Raw genomic sequence first — 15,132 nt, forward strand, 5'->3', positions numbered from 1 at the left:
TAAACTTTGTATCTTCTGAAAACTGGAAAGTGACATCTGAGAATGGTAGAGAAGAGGACAGAGCATGGGGGTTGTGAGGGAGCACAGGCCCATAAGTAAAGTCAGTGTTCCACATGGGTTTCTGTCTGGTCTTTCTGCCATGCTTTCCAGCCAGGTGGCCTCCATGTCCTTCGATTTCTCCATTAGCAAAAACAAGATGGATGACAAAAGGTTTTTTGCTGGGTCTTTTGGAATAAGATAAGGGAATGTACCATTAGCTAGGATGTCCATTTAATCTAACCATCACCATAGTCTAGCTTACGGTTTTAATTAGCACTATTTTCTTTGATTATATTTAATTACCCTTATAAGCCCTAAGCATTTTGGCAGGGATGCAGTAGAGAAAGTTACTATAAACCAAATTATGAATTTTATTGCTATAATTGCAGTTGAAACCCATGGCATCAATTAAATCCTCATTTCTTATTTACTTGGTTCATGTGATCATCATTCTAGGTATGTATAAAATCTCCATGTGACATAATTATGTAATTCCTTAAGCAAAGGAGCTCCAGCACATTAGTAATACCCTGCTTAGGAGAGGTAGGAGTCTAAAACCTTGCTGGTAATAAAACTGGGAGCGTTGTGAGAGCCTAAACCATGTCTTTTTCTTTCTTTTCACTCCACATCGTGTAGCTCAGATCAAGGAACATAGAAGAAGTTTAATAAGTGGTTCCTATGGAGACACTGATGCTTCATCTCCCCAGTTACCTCCATGTTCAATTGCTTATGATCTGTCACAACTTGACAGGTAGGTTTAAGTCTATCTTCAAGTTTCAAATAGCATTGAAGTCCCAAAATCTTCTGCAGAATCAGAGTTCCAAGATATATTATGGTAACTACTCTTAGTTGCCACAACAAATAAAACCTTGAAATCTCCCGGGCTTACCAAATAAATGCTTAGTTCTTACTTATTTCCTATTTTGCTGGTATGGAATTTGGAACGTGTGGTTTTCTGGGGTGGTTGTGGGTGGGAAAATGGAGACAGTTGAGGTGCATTGGCTCTCGCCTGCCTTGGCCTGGAAGTGACATGCATCCGCTCAGAGTCCTTGGGCTAGAATTAGTTACATGATCCCAAATGTACTGTGAAATATAGGGGAGTTCATGGAATATTCATTCCATGAGCGCTGTCTATGACACATCAGGATTTCTGTAGAGCCCTGGGGATTCTACCTGTAGCTTTAGATATTGACCTCTGAATGCCAAATAATGTAAACATACAGATGAGCTCATCTGTCAGTTCTATGGGAAATTCTTTTTTTTTTTAACTTAAAAAAGTAATTTATTTTTTATCAAAGTATAATTGACATGTAACAGTATATTAGTTTCAGATGTACACATGATTTGATATTTGTATATGTTGTGAAATGACCACCACAGTAAGTCTAATTAGTATCTGTCATCATAGTTATATTTATTTCCAATGAGAACTTTTAAGATTGCTCGATATGCAATACTGTATTCTTACTGTAGTCACCATGCTGTACATTATATCCCCATGACTTATTTATTTATAACTGGAAGTTTGTACCTTTTGATGCCTTTCACCCGTTTTGTCTACCCACACCCTCAGCCTCTGGCAACCACCAATTTGTTGTCTGTATCTATAAGTTCAATTTTTTTTCTTTTTTTAGATTCTACATGTGAGTGAGATCATCTAGTATTTGTCTTTCTCTCTTTGACTAGTTTCACTAGCATAATACCCTCAGTGCCTGTCCATGTTGTGGTAAATGGCAAGATTTCATTCTTTTAGTGGCTGACTAGTACTCTATCTCGTGTGTGTATGTGTATGTGTATGTGCATGTATATATACATTTTCGTCATCCATTCATTCATCAGTGGACACTTAGGCTGCTTCCATATCTTGGCTATTGTAAATAATGCTACAATGTAATGAAGCTGTATATCCATTTGAGTTATTGTTTTCATTTTCTTTGAGTAATATGCAGAAGTGTAGTTGCTAGATCATGTGGTAGTTCTATTTTTAATTTTTTGAGGAACCTCCATACTGTTTTCCACAGTAGCTGCACCTATTTACATTCCCACCAGTAGTGCACAAGGGTTCTCTGCACATCCTTGACCACGCTTGTTATTTTTGTCTTTTTTTAAATATTTATTTTTGAGAGAGAGAGAGAGAAAGAGTGTGAACAAGAGAGAGAGAGAGAGCATGTGCACCCATGTACATGGGGAAGGAGCCGACTGAGGGAGACAGAAAAATCTAAAGTAGGCTCCGCATGGGCAGTACAAAGCCCAACATGGGGCTTGAACCCTGAACCATGAGATCATGACCTGAGCCGAAGTTGGACACTCAACACACTGAGCCACCCACGTACCCCCTTGTCTTTTTGATGATAGCCATTCTGACTGGTGTGAGGTGATATTCTCATTGTGGTTTTTTGTTTTTGTTTTGAGAGAGAGAGAGAGAAAGAAAGTGCCAGCAAGGGAGGGGCAGAGGGGGAGGGAGAGAATCTTTTTTTTTTTTTAGGGAATTTCTTTTTTTTATTTTTTAAATTTATTTATTTATTTTGAGAGAGACAGCTAGCATGAGTGCGGGAGGGACAGAGAGAGAGGGACAGAGAGAGAATCCCAAGCAGGCTCTGTGCTGCCTGCTGTGGAGCCCAACTCGGGGCTCAAACCCATGAACCGTGAGATCATGACCTGAGCTGAAATCAAGAGTCAGTCGCTTAACCAACTGAGGCACCCAGGCACCCCTCATTGTGGTTTTGATTTGCATTTTCCTCATGATTAGTGATGTTGAGCATCTTTTCATGCACCTGTTGGCCATTTGTATGTCTTCAATTTTTAAATAGATTTTTTTGTTGTTGTTTTTATTGACTTTTTGCTTTTGAGGTCTTTGACCTCTTTGCTTAAATTTATTTCTAGGTATTTTATTCTCGTTGTTGCAGAAATTCTTTTATTAAAATAAGTTAAACATGCAAGATAATTAAAGTCAGGTTATCCTTTTGCCATGCCCTGGTTCTGCAAGATGTTTAACTGGACTCTTCCGTGGAAGCCCAACTGAAAAAAATTATACAAGCAAGTTCCATTATAGATTTTCAGTTACAAATATTCTTTTGTTATATAGTTCTCATCCAACCTGTAGAATATTTTCTTTTTAATTGGTATCTGTATTAGTCTGCTAGGGCTGTCATAACAAAATACTGTAAACCGGGGGCTTAAGTAACAGAGATTTATTATGTCCACAATTTTGGAGGCTGGGAACTCCAAAATCGAGGTGCTGGCCGATTTGGTTCCTATGAAAGCAGACAGCCACCTTCTCACTGTGTCTGCACATGACAGAGAGAATGAGCTGAACTCTGTTGTTTCTTTTTTTTTTTTTTTTTTAAATTTTTTTTTTCAACGTTTATTTATTTTTGGGACAGAGAGAGACAGAGCATGAACGGGGGAGGGGCAGAGAGAGAGGGAGACACAGAATCGGAAACAGGCTCCAGGCTCTGAGCCATCAGCCCAGAGCCAGACGCGGGGCTCGAACTCACGGACCGCGAGATCGTGACCTGGCTGAAGTCGGACGCTTAACCGACTGCGCCACCCAGGCGCCCCTGTTGTTTCTTCTTATAAGGACTCTATTGCTATCAGATCAAGGCCCTACATTTATGATCTCATTTAATCTTCATTACTTCCATAAAGGCCCTTTCTCCAAATGTAGTCACATTGAGGGTTAGGCATTCAGCATGTGCATTTTGAGGGGACATAAACATTAAGCCTATAATAGTGTTTAAGGATTTCTTATAAGAGATGAGTTCCTCTTGCCTAAGGGAACGAAAAGAATCCAGGAAACTTTGCCAAAATACCAAGCATCCTCCTTAAACCAAAAGAGAACCAAGGTTTCATATTAAAGATTAATCTGGATTTTTTTGGTTGTTGTTCAGGATATTGAAATAAGCCTTAAGGAAGCTGGTTTAGGTTGTTGTTTTTGCAATTTTTTAAAGCCCATCTGTCAAGAATTTTGTCTCTTTTTTCCTTACTGACTCCAAGAGCTGGTTTCTTGAATGTTGCATGTGGTCACATTTCTGTACAGAATAGTTTGAATTACAGTTGTGTATCTTGCAGCTCTAGGAACCCAAGAAGGGTCCCATGTATTTCTCTAGATTTAGTTTTGAAGTTGTGTTCCTGAGAGACCCATGTTTCCATGTAAATAATTGTTATTTGGGAATCCTTAAAGAAAGTCTTTAAATAATATAAAAAATTAATAGAAAAGTGTTATGTTATTTAACTATTACAACAAATTACAATAAAATAGTAGATGAAACTGGCCACAGTTGTATAGAACAACTCCAGTGTCCATATATAGATGAATGGATAAAGATGTGGCACACACACACACACACACACACACACACACACACACAGTGGAATAGTACTCAACCATAAAAAGAATGAAATCTTGCCATTTGCAACAACATGAATGGATGTAGAGGATATAATCGTAAATGAAATAAGTCAGAGAAAGACAAATACCACATGATTTCATTCATATGTGGAATTTAAGAAACACAACAGGGATGCCTGTGTGGCTCAGTCCGTTAGTCTTCCAACTTTGGCTCCGGTCATGATCTCACCACTTGTGGGTTTGAGCCCTGTGTCGGGCTCTGTGCTGACAGCTCAGAGCCTGGAGCCTGCTTCAGATTCTGTGTCACCCTCTCTCCCTGCCCCTCCCCCACTCATGCTCTGTCTCTGTCTGTCTCTCTCTCTCAAAAATGAATAAACATTAAAAAAAAGAAAGAAAGAAACAGAACAAAGGAAAAAAAGAGATGTGCAAAAAAACCCCAGACTCTTAAATACAGAGAACTGGTTGTTGCCAGAGGAAATGTGGGTGAGGGGATGAAGAACACATTGTAGAATCATTATATTGGACACCTGAAACTTTTATAACACTGTATGTTAAGTATACTTGAATAAAAATATATAAAAATAAATTAAAACTAAGAAAGCAATAAACTGTATATTAATATTTTTAAAAGCCAGTACAGAACCAGGGAAGTATTATTTGATCTTCTGAATAATATTCTGAGGTGGCAAAGGATTGTTTGACAGCAACCTCATGTGTGTTCATTCTTAACTCAGTCTTAGCCAGTGTGAGGTCAGCTATTGTATAATATAGTTCACTGGGATTTCAGCTTTTTCCTTACATCATATACCACATTATCATAATTGATGGAAGCCACCTTTTAAAATACTAAATTATATGGCTGAAGGAACATCTTATCTAAACAAGTGCCTTGTGAGCTGCGTGGCTAATAGATGGGAAGATTTCCATTAATTTCCAGCCTTTGTTCTCACTACTTTCTGCTCTGTCCTCCTCATGTTCAGGAGGCTGTACTCCCCAAAATGAGAGTCAGAACCCCCTGTGCTGTCAGGCAAGAGTCAGAATTGCTTTACCCTAAGACACTTTTGCTTCCGTGGGTTAAAAGATATTTAGTATTATATGAAAGCACCAATTAGTTGATAGTTGTAAAGTTCTTTGAAAAGAAAGAGCACCCATTGTATGAATTTAAGGAGATACTATCTTTTTATTATTTATAAAACACCTTGAAGAGTAATTATCCTTGTTTTTACAAAAACATTTTGTTTGAACTCAACAGGATGTTGTGATTATTGTCTGAATTAGCAAATCTTCTAAGAGCTATAATTAGACTAGAGAAACCACAGGGGGATGGGACAGATTGGAGGCTTGGCTAAGGACTAGAACTTGAGGCCCACACGGAAGGACTGATTGCAATGGCTTTCTTTCTGCCACTGGCTCTGGATGGCAACAATATGGCAGAGAAAAGGAATTTTTCATCACAAATAGCTAACTCTAAAAATTTGTCATAACTATAGCATTCTCTTGCCTTCAAGTATTATAAAGCACGGTATATAGAAGGAACATGGGCTTTGGCATCAGACAGTTCTGGTTGGAATCTTGACTTTGTTTCTTTTTTAAAAAATATTAAATATTTAATGGGCACCTGAGTGGCTCAGTTGGTTAAGCATCCGACTTTAGCTCAGGTCATGATCTCACAGCTTGTGAGTTCAAGCTCCTTGTTGGGCTCTGTGCTGACAGCTCAGAGCCTGGAGCCTTCTTCGAATTCTGTGTCTTCTTCTTTCTCTGACTCTTCCTCTGCTCACGCTCTGTCTCTCCTTCAAAAATAAATAAATATTAAGAAAATATTTTAAATATTTAATATATAAATATTAAACAACACAGTACTGCACAAGCAGTTTGCCAAATAAAAAATCAAATGGCAAATTAAAATATGTCTCAAAACAAACAGAAAAAAGAAACCACAATATTCCAAAACGTATGGGATGCAGCAAAACCAAATGTTAGAATGAAGTTTATGCTATAAATGCTTGTATTAAGAAAAAAATTTCAAGTAAACAACTTAACATTACACCACAAGGAACTAGAAAAAGAAGAAACTTAGCTGAAATTTATTAGAGGAAAAACATAACAAAGAAATTTCAAAAATAAAAGAGACTAGAAGAAACAATAACATAACATTGAAAGTAATGACCAGGTTTTCCAAAAAATAAACAAAATTGGTAATGTTTTAAACTACATTAACTAAGGAAAAAAAGAGAGAAAACTCAAAAATCAAAATGAGAAATGGAAGAGAAAACAATACAATAGATAACCACAGTGATAGTGTGATAACAGATAACAATAAACAATTATATACTAACAAATCAGATAACTTAGAAAAAAACACAGACAATTCCTAAAAATGCACAAGTTACCAAGATTGAGTCATGAATCTTGTATCCAAGAAATAGGAAATCTTCTTAGACCAATAACAAGAAGGAAAGTTGAATTAGGAATAAAAAAAATATCTAATACAGAAAAGACCAAAACCATTCATGAATGGTTTCATTGATGAATTGTACAAAACATTAAAAAAAAATTATTGACAGTCTTTATCAAAATCTTATAAATAATGAAATAGAGGGAACATATTTAAAATCATTCCTTCAGGCTAGTAGTATCCTGATCAAAGCAGGATGAAAACAAGAACAAAAAAGTCTGGTTTGTCTAGTGTAAGTATTGCCACTATGACTTTCTTTTGACATCCATTTGCATAATAAATTTCACTTTAAATTTGCAGGTGTCTTTTGGTCTGAAAGGAGTCTCTTGTAGGCAGCATATAGATGGGTCTTGTTTTTTATCCATTCTGATACCCTATGTCTTTTGATTGGAATGTTTAGTCCATTTACATTCAAAGTAATTATTAATAGATATGTATTTATTGCCATTTTATTACTTGTTTTGTCATTGTTTCTGGGGATTTTCTCCTGATCCTTTCTTATTTTTGTCTCCCCTTTGCCCTAGAAGAGTCCCCTTTAATATTCCTTGTAGGGCTGGTTTAGCGTTCACGAACTCCTTTAGTTTTTGTTTGTCTGGGGAACTCTATCTTTCCTTCTATTCTGAGTGATAGTCTTGCTGGGTAGAGCATTCTTGGCTGCAGATTTTTCCCATTCAGCACTTTGAATATATTATGCCACTTCTTCTGGCCTGCCAAGTTTCTGTTGAGAAATCTCCAGCTAACCTTATGGGTTTTTCCTTGTAAGTTAAGGACTTCTTTTGTCTTACTGCTTTTAAGATTATTCCTTTATCACTATATGTTGCAAACTTAATTATAATATGTCTTTTGTGTTGGCCTGCTTTTGTTGATTTTAGTCGGAGTTCTCTGTGCCTCCTGGATCTGGATGTCTGTTTCCTTCCCCAGATTATGGAAACTTTCTGCTATTATTTTTTGAAGTATATTTTCCGCTCCCTTTTCTCTCTCTTCTGGGATCCCTGTAATATGAATGTTACTATGTTTGATGGAGTCACTGAATTCCCTAAGTCTATCCTCTTATTCCATAATACTTCTTTCTCTTTTTTTCAGCTTCATTATTTTCCATTACTTTGTGTTCTATATCACTAATTCATTGTTCTGCTTCTTCCAACCTGCTGTTCATTGCATCAGACCTGTTTCCAATCTCATTTGTTGTATTCTTCATCTCTGACTGATTCTTTTTTAACTCTTTTATCTCTGTGGTAAGGGTCTCTTTGATGTCTTCCATTCTTTTCTCAAGCCCAGTGAGTATTCTTATGATTGTTGCTTTAAATTTTTCATCAGGCATGTTATTTATACCTATTTTGCTTGTATCTCTGGCTGTGGCCTTATCTTCTTTCATTTGGGATAAATTCCTCTGTCTTGGCATTTTATCTGAGTCTCTGCCTTCGTCTGTGTGCTATAAAAGCCAAAAATGTCTCCTGCTCCTGAAAGTAATGGTCTTATGAAAAAGAGGTGCTGTAGTGCCCAAGGCCTGGCACTTCAAGGAGTGTCTCCAGGGTGTGCTGCGTGTGCTATGCTGTTGTCTATGCTGCTCTATCCTTCAGGCCAGTCATCTGCAGAGGCTCACCTTGCCTGCTGTGGACAGTGTTTGGTCCCAGGCATGATGTAGCAAGTTTTAACCAGGTGTGCTCTGGTCTGCTTGTGAAATGAGAACTGACATCAACTCCACCCGAACTGAGGCTCTGCAGAACTCTCTGGTCAGGAGATATGGTGTGAGCAGGGGTTTGTGCTGGTCTTCTGGGGAGTGGGAGGTGCTGCATTGGGACTGAAGCAAGCACGACTGAGAAGGGCAGTTCCACTGAAGTGCAGGAGAAGTGGGGCTTGATGTTAAGCAAGTTAGACAGCCAGCGTTGGTGCTGTGCTGCTTCCCACATAAACACAGGTGGCTCTGTGTTTATGCTAAGGGGTGGGGGAAGGAAGTGCTGCTGGCCAGCTCCTTTGTTCTTGGAGAGGAGTCTCCAAGAATGCTGCCTCTCAGGGGTGCACTCAGAGAAGAGTGAATAATCTCCTTGTGTGCCACAGGCCCTCTTCAGATCACTGTTTCCACACTGTCTGTCCTTGGGTTCTTTGCCTTCCTCCTCTCCAGGAGCTGGGCAGTGTCCTCCAGGCTCTATCACAGCCAAACCTGCTGACCTTTAAAACTCTAGACTTTAAGCCCCACTAGTTGCAAGAACTTACAAAATTCAGCCCTCTTCTTGTCCAAACCAGTGGCTTTAGGGAAGTGTTCTGTTTGTGCATTCTCCTGTATACTCCTCCCTCTCTCTCTCTCGCTTGCCCTTCTCCATAACCACAGCTCCCTCCCCTCCTCAGCAGCCACAATCTGTTTCTCCCCTAAACCATGTCCCTGCACTTGCTACTTTCTTTGATGTGGCCTCTTCTCTCCCTTTAGTTGTGAAATTTGTTCTGTCAGTCCTCAGGCTGATTTCTGGGGGGTATTTAGGATGATTTGATAGTTAGCTAGATGTATTTATGGGATGAATAAATAGGGTCCTCCTACTCTGCCATCATCTTGGGGATTCCAACTTTGTTTCTTAGGGGCTGTTTGATCCTGACTGATCACCTAATTTCATTGATCTCAGTTTCCTAATCCATGAAATGGGAAAAGTAGTACGTAATATGTGGCAAGTACTAACTACTGGGCCCAATTCATTATGGGTGCTCAATAAATTGTACTGATAATAATGATCATTTTTATTAATATAACATGAGAAAAAGATGAAGAAGTTATACCCAATCACCAATCAACAATGGATTTTTTTTTTTTCTGAGTTGAGCCTTGCATTGGTTTCATCATCTAAAACTTTTGGTTCTAACAGGTTAATTGGTTACTCCTTTAAGAAAACCACTACAGTATTTGTATTTTGAGAGATATTCTGTAGGCATTACAACAATTTAATCCAAAGAATGGGTTTAGTAGGAATTTCAAGCATAGAGTTAGGCTGGTGGAGAAAGATTTAGGGAGTATGACCTACTCTGGACTTTTATATGAGGACAGTTTACATAACAAACAGCCAGTGGCAGTTTACATTATTCAGAGTTTAAGAGTTTGGTGTGTGATATGGGGATTAATGCAGTGGACAGGAAAGGGCATAGTGCATTATAAGTCAATTGTTGCTACATTAAGATAAAGGATGACAATATTAGTCCTTTGTTGACGTATAAAATGGGCTTTTCTGCCTCTATTATTGCACCTCATAGTTTCCAGACTTATGCTATGACTATGCCAAAAAGAATGCAAAAAAAAAATTTATATGAATATTTCAGACACAATTTGATTGCCCTAGTATACTTATTTTTTAATTACTGAGATAATTCATATTTATTCTAAAAAAATCTTAGCAATTCAGAAGTTTATAGAATAAAAATCGAATATTCTTAACCTTAAAGAAGTTTTAACTCTGAAAGTTTTTTGAAAAAATATTTCATCAGGGCACCTGGGCGGCTCAGTCGGTTAAGCGGCTGACTCTTGATCTTGGCTCAGGTCATGATCTCACGGTTCGTGGGTTTGAGCCCCACATCAGGCTCCGCACCGACAGTGTGGAGCCTGCTTAGAATTCTTTCTCTTTCCCTCTCTCTCTGCCCCTCCCCCCCCAAATAAATAAATAAAATTTTAAAAAAAGAAAAAGTATTTCATCAACATTTCAGTTTTCATTGTCATTTGAAACATGATGAGGGGCCCGGTTGTATTCTGGTAGAGGTTTACAAACTGTAAGCATTTTATGTGAGCACACTGTAGCCTCTTTTATTCACAGTTTCTTTCAGGATGACTCCTAGGCATAGTGGCAAGACAAGAACACAAGCTTCTGGCCTGGGTGCCTCCATACAGGTATTAGGGGTTTGTCACACATGAATGCATGGCAGAGAGATATAAAATTTCCCTTTAGGAATAACCAACCTTATAACCACTGATTAAAAAAATACACCTGACTCAGTTGGTTAAGCTTCTGACCCTTGATTTCAGCTCAGGTCATGATCTCATGGTTCATGAGATCGAGCTGTGCATCAGGCTCCATGCTGACAGTGCAGAGCCTGCTTGGAATTCTGTCTCTCCCCCTCTCTCTCTCTGCCCCTCCTTGACTCATGCTCACTCTCTCTCTCTCAAAATAAATGAACTTAAAAAAAATACTCCTGTAGAATAAGCCTATGGTCACTGTGTAATGTATTTTGTTGGTGGGAGGAGTGCAGGAGAGGGTCTTATGGTTTCAGTGTCAAAAGGATGACATTAGGCTTTCAAAATGGAGTTTCTGTCTGAGGTTCCATTTCTAGACTTATCAGTATGGAGAAGTAGCAAGACTTCTAGGACATAGTGTTGATCATTGCTGAATCCTCTGCGGAAATTATTATTGCTAAAAAGCCTTTATAAAAGACCTGTTAAAATTCTTGGTTTCTGACCAGCAGGAGCTTGCAAGTTCTGTTTGGATGGCAGCAGATATTGGGGACATATGTATAGCTGAGAAAGTATTGAACGAATTTATGGATATGCCATTGTATATGGGAAGGAGTAAGTCTGTGCTGGAGGGTGGAATAACTGATAATAATTTAGGAACTTCATTTAAAAAATTCTCTTATTGGGGCACCTGGGTGGCTCAGTCGGTTAAGCGGCCGACTTCGGCTCAGGTCATGATCTCATGGTCCATGAGTTCGAGCCCCGCGTCGGGCTCTGTGCTGACAGCTCAGAGCCTGGAGCCTGTTTCAGATTCTGTGTCTCCCTCTCTCTGACCCTCCCCCGTTCATGCTCTGTCTCTCTCTGTCTCAAAAATAAATAAACGTTAAAAAAAAAGATAAAAAAAAAAAACTTAAAAAAAAAATAAAAAAAATAAAAAAAATAAAATAAAAAATTCTCTTATTTGTTACCCATTCCTTCTTTGTTCAGAGAAAAGATGAGGCCAGCTTTTAGGAATGTGTTTCAGTCATCTACTGCAGCATAACAAACCATTCTGAAACTTAATGGCTTAAAATAAGAATAGCTGTCTATGGACTGAACTCAATTCAGTGGTTCTTCTCCTGGTCTCATCTGGGGTTATGCAGCTTCAGTTATCTGGAGCTGATCTACGGCTGGAAGTCCAAAGTGGCTTTACTCATATGTCTGGTACCTCAGCTGAGATGTCTGGACCAGATAGGGACTGGCTGGGAATCAATTTCTCTCTCTACACAGTGTCTGCAGCAGAATAGCTGGACCTCTTTGCATTGGTTTAAGGCTCCAAAGAGGATGAAAGCAGAAGAAGCTTCCATACCTCTTATGGCCTAGGCTAGAACTGGCAAAATGTCACTTTCCCCAAATTCCCTTGATTAGAGAGAGTTACAAGACCAGCCTGGATTCCATGTCAAAGGGAAAGGAGACTAATTTCTTGATGAGAGGAAAGCCAAGACTTTAGGTCATCTTCAGTTCACTAATATACAAGATGTACAATAATAATGTCTAAAAATTGCCATTAAACTTTTTGATTGAAGGGCAGCTATCAGATATGACGTGTTTACAACAACACAAATGGTCTAATTTCAAGGGCCTTAAAAGGTCAATTTGCCAACTAGTGGGGCCCAAGGTTTAAGATTTTTTTTTTTGACCAGAGTCACTCATAAATTTTACAATATTAGAGTTAGGAGAGAATATGAAGCTTACCTAGCCCAACTGAATGTCTTTTGATAAAAAACAAGATTAGAGGGGCGCCTGGGTGGCTCAGTCGGTTAAGCATCTGACTTCGGCTCAGGTCACGATCTCGCGGTCCGTGAGTTCGAGCCCTGCGTCGGGCTCTGTGCTGACTGCTCAGAGCCTGGAGCTTGTTTAGGATTCTGTGTCTCCCTCTCTCTCTGCCCCTCCCCCGTTCATGCTCTGTCTCTCTCTGTCTCAAAAATAAATAAACGTTAAAAAAAAAAAAACAACAAGATTAGACACATTAATCTGTGGCACATCAGTGTAGCATATGGGCTAGCTAATTTGTTTATATGACTAATTCACTGTGACTTCGATTAAAGACAGGATCTAAGGAGATTGAACATAGGACAAACCCATTTTACATGGAAGAGAAAAGGTAGGAAGATGTTAAGAGTATGGGGTGTATCCTTACCCCAGCAAGGCCCTAGGAATGGAGATGTGCATGATAGTCCTAGATAGCACGAAGTACTTAGAATGGAGGAGGGATCAGAAAATCTGTCAGATGTATTTTACTAAGCTTACAATTTTGCTCCAAGGAGGAACTCTAAAGTGATTTACTACAACCCTCTTCCCATTAGTCAGAGAGAAGACTTCTTGGAAGAAGTGTTTCAACATCATTGGAAATGAGAAGCAGCTTTCTCATGAACTGCTTGGTTAGTATAGAGAAATGCATAATTTTCCTCCCAGAGATTGTCATTTTTTCATATCCTTGTATGAGCTCAAGGTTTATCGAAAGCTAAATCTTGGCTGATTCTCATCTTTGTCTTTTTATAGTTCCTCTTCCTTATCTTCTTAGAGGAGGAGGGTGTTCAATCAAGTGACCTGGGATTGTGTTGCTCGCTGGCCTGCTCTGATATTTTCAGAACATATGTTTCTGGTGTGGGCTAGTATCCTAAAGTGTGTGTTTATCCAAATAGAGCTAAGTGAAGCCCGGCCTGCCAGCCTTTGCCCCTGCGCTTATTGAAACACATTTCCATTTCATTTTGTAGTTTTCCTTGCTAGTTGGGCTTAGCAGCTTAGGTCTTCTCATTTTCTCAAAATACGGGGATGCTTTGAGGTGTCAACATGCCTCAACATGTTCTCAAGGAAGCTTTAAGAGGACCTTTACAGTGAAACTGATACATCTCAGCTGGAAAAGGACAACTCTGTAAAAGAGAAAAATGACAGGCAAGGGATTTCCCCCTGACAGTGGTAAGCCAGTGATTCCCTCCATCCCCCTTTCCCGCCCCTGAGCTGGCTGATGGCATTGCTATTTCCTCTTCCCAGCTTCTGGCCTCTGTTTCCTCACTGACCAGCCCCGTGTCCATAACAGGAGCTGTTCCCGTCTGCACTTTCTGAAAGGGGTAGAACTCCTTTTTGTAACACTTGTGAGGTTCTTTTTGGGTCTGAGTAGGTTTTTTTTTTTTTTTTTTCTCGTCAGTATACAAGCACTGCGATTCCCGAACTCTTTCAGAGAGAATCTGTGCATGTAGTGGTGTATAAAAAAAACCTGATTCAATAAAATATTTTTTTCTTAGACACAGAATAATTTCATATGATTCTGAAGTACTTAAAATGTCTTAGTATTTTGGAACAAAATACTCAGGTCCTAGCCTGTTTCTCAACATGAAAGATTTATGGAACTTGGAACTAATTCATACCTCTAGGTTCTGCTTAACTTGGTGCCCTTATGATTGAATTAACTAAAATACTATTTAATGAGTTGAAAAGACAGACTTCCTGGTCCCACATGTAATATTTACAAAAACTTTAGATATCTTTCTTTAAAAAGCTTAAACAGAAATTCTTTCTTTTAAATTACAAAACATTTTTTGTAGCACCTGGGTGGCTCACGGTGATCTCACGGTTCCTGAGTTTGAGCCCTGCATCAGACTGTCTGCTCTCAGCGCAGAGCCTGCTTCAGATCCTCTGTCTCCCTCTTTCTGCCCCACTCTCTCTCTCTCTCTCTCTCTCTCAAAAATAAATAAACATTTAAAAATTAAATAAATAAAATTAAATTAAAACTTTTTTTAGAGAGAGAGAGAGCATGCCTGAGCAGGGGAGGGAGGAGGGGAAGAGAGAGAGAATCTTAAGCAGGCAGCACACTCAGTGAGGAGCCTGGCACGGGGCTCCATCCAACGACCCTGGGATCATCAAGACCCCAGCTGAAATCAAGAGTCAGATGTTTAACCGACTGAGCCACCCAGGTCCCCTAAACAGAAATTCTATGCAATTAATTCTGTGCAATTAATTTATAGGACTCTTGATTGATCAGGAAAGCTGGCCACTGTTGATGTGTGCCTCTGCTGGAGTATGATTTTTCTTTTGAAACTTCATTAAAGTATAGCAGGGGTAAATCAGTGTCTACTGATTCACAATTTTGTTTTCTCATTTGTTCTGCTGACCTGATGTGATGGCTTCTTGACTCATTTAGCAGTATTAGAAAGACACCTGTGGCTGGAAAGGTCCCTGGCTGTTTGGAGTGCTTACACATTTGTCCTTCTGTCTTTACTCTCCCTTTTCCTGTGTGATTCCTGAAGGACAGGTTTTCTCGGAGACTTTCTAATCTGGTCAATATCAGAATATCTAGGTGGTCATCAGAAAAACAGTGTCTTAGGA

The 15,132-nt window shown here is 39.1% G+C and overlaps 1 long non-coding RNA gene across 1 annotated transcript in view; it reads left to right on the plus strand.

Annotated features, from left to right (window-relative positions):
• Nucleotides 1-15,132, plus strand: part of LOC124522039 (uncharacterized) — an 82,946-nt gene that overhangs the window by 45,313 nt on the left and 22,501 nt on the right. Inside the window, exon 3 of the long non-coding RNA XR_006964667.1 lies at nucleotides 676-790. This is a non-coding gene — a long non-coding RNA (uncharacterized LOC124522039). The remainder of the gene's footprint in view (nucleotides 1-675; nucleotides 791-15,132) is intronic.

The sequence above is a fragment of the Lynx rufus genome, unplaced genomic scaffold (assembly GCF_022079265.1).
Source record: "Lynx rufus isolate CCGP_SWC_20201006 ecotype Redwood Valley unplaced genomic scaffold, mLynRuf1.p SCAF_1, whole genome shotgun sequence".
NCBI classification, from domain to species: domain Eukaryota; kingdom Metazoa; phylum Chordata; class Mammalia; order Carnivora; family Felidae; genus Lynx; species Lynx rufus.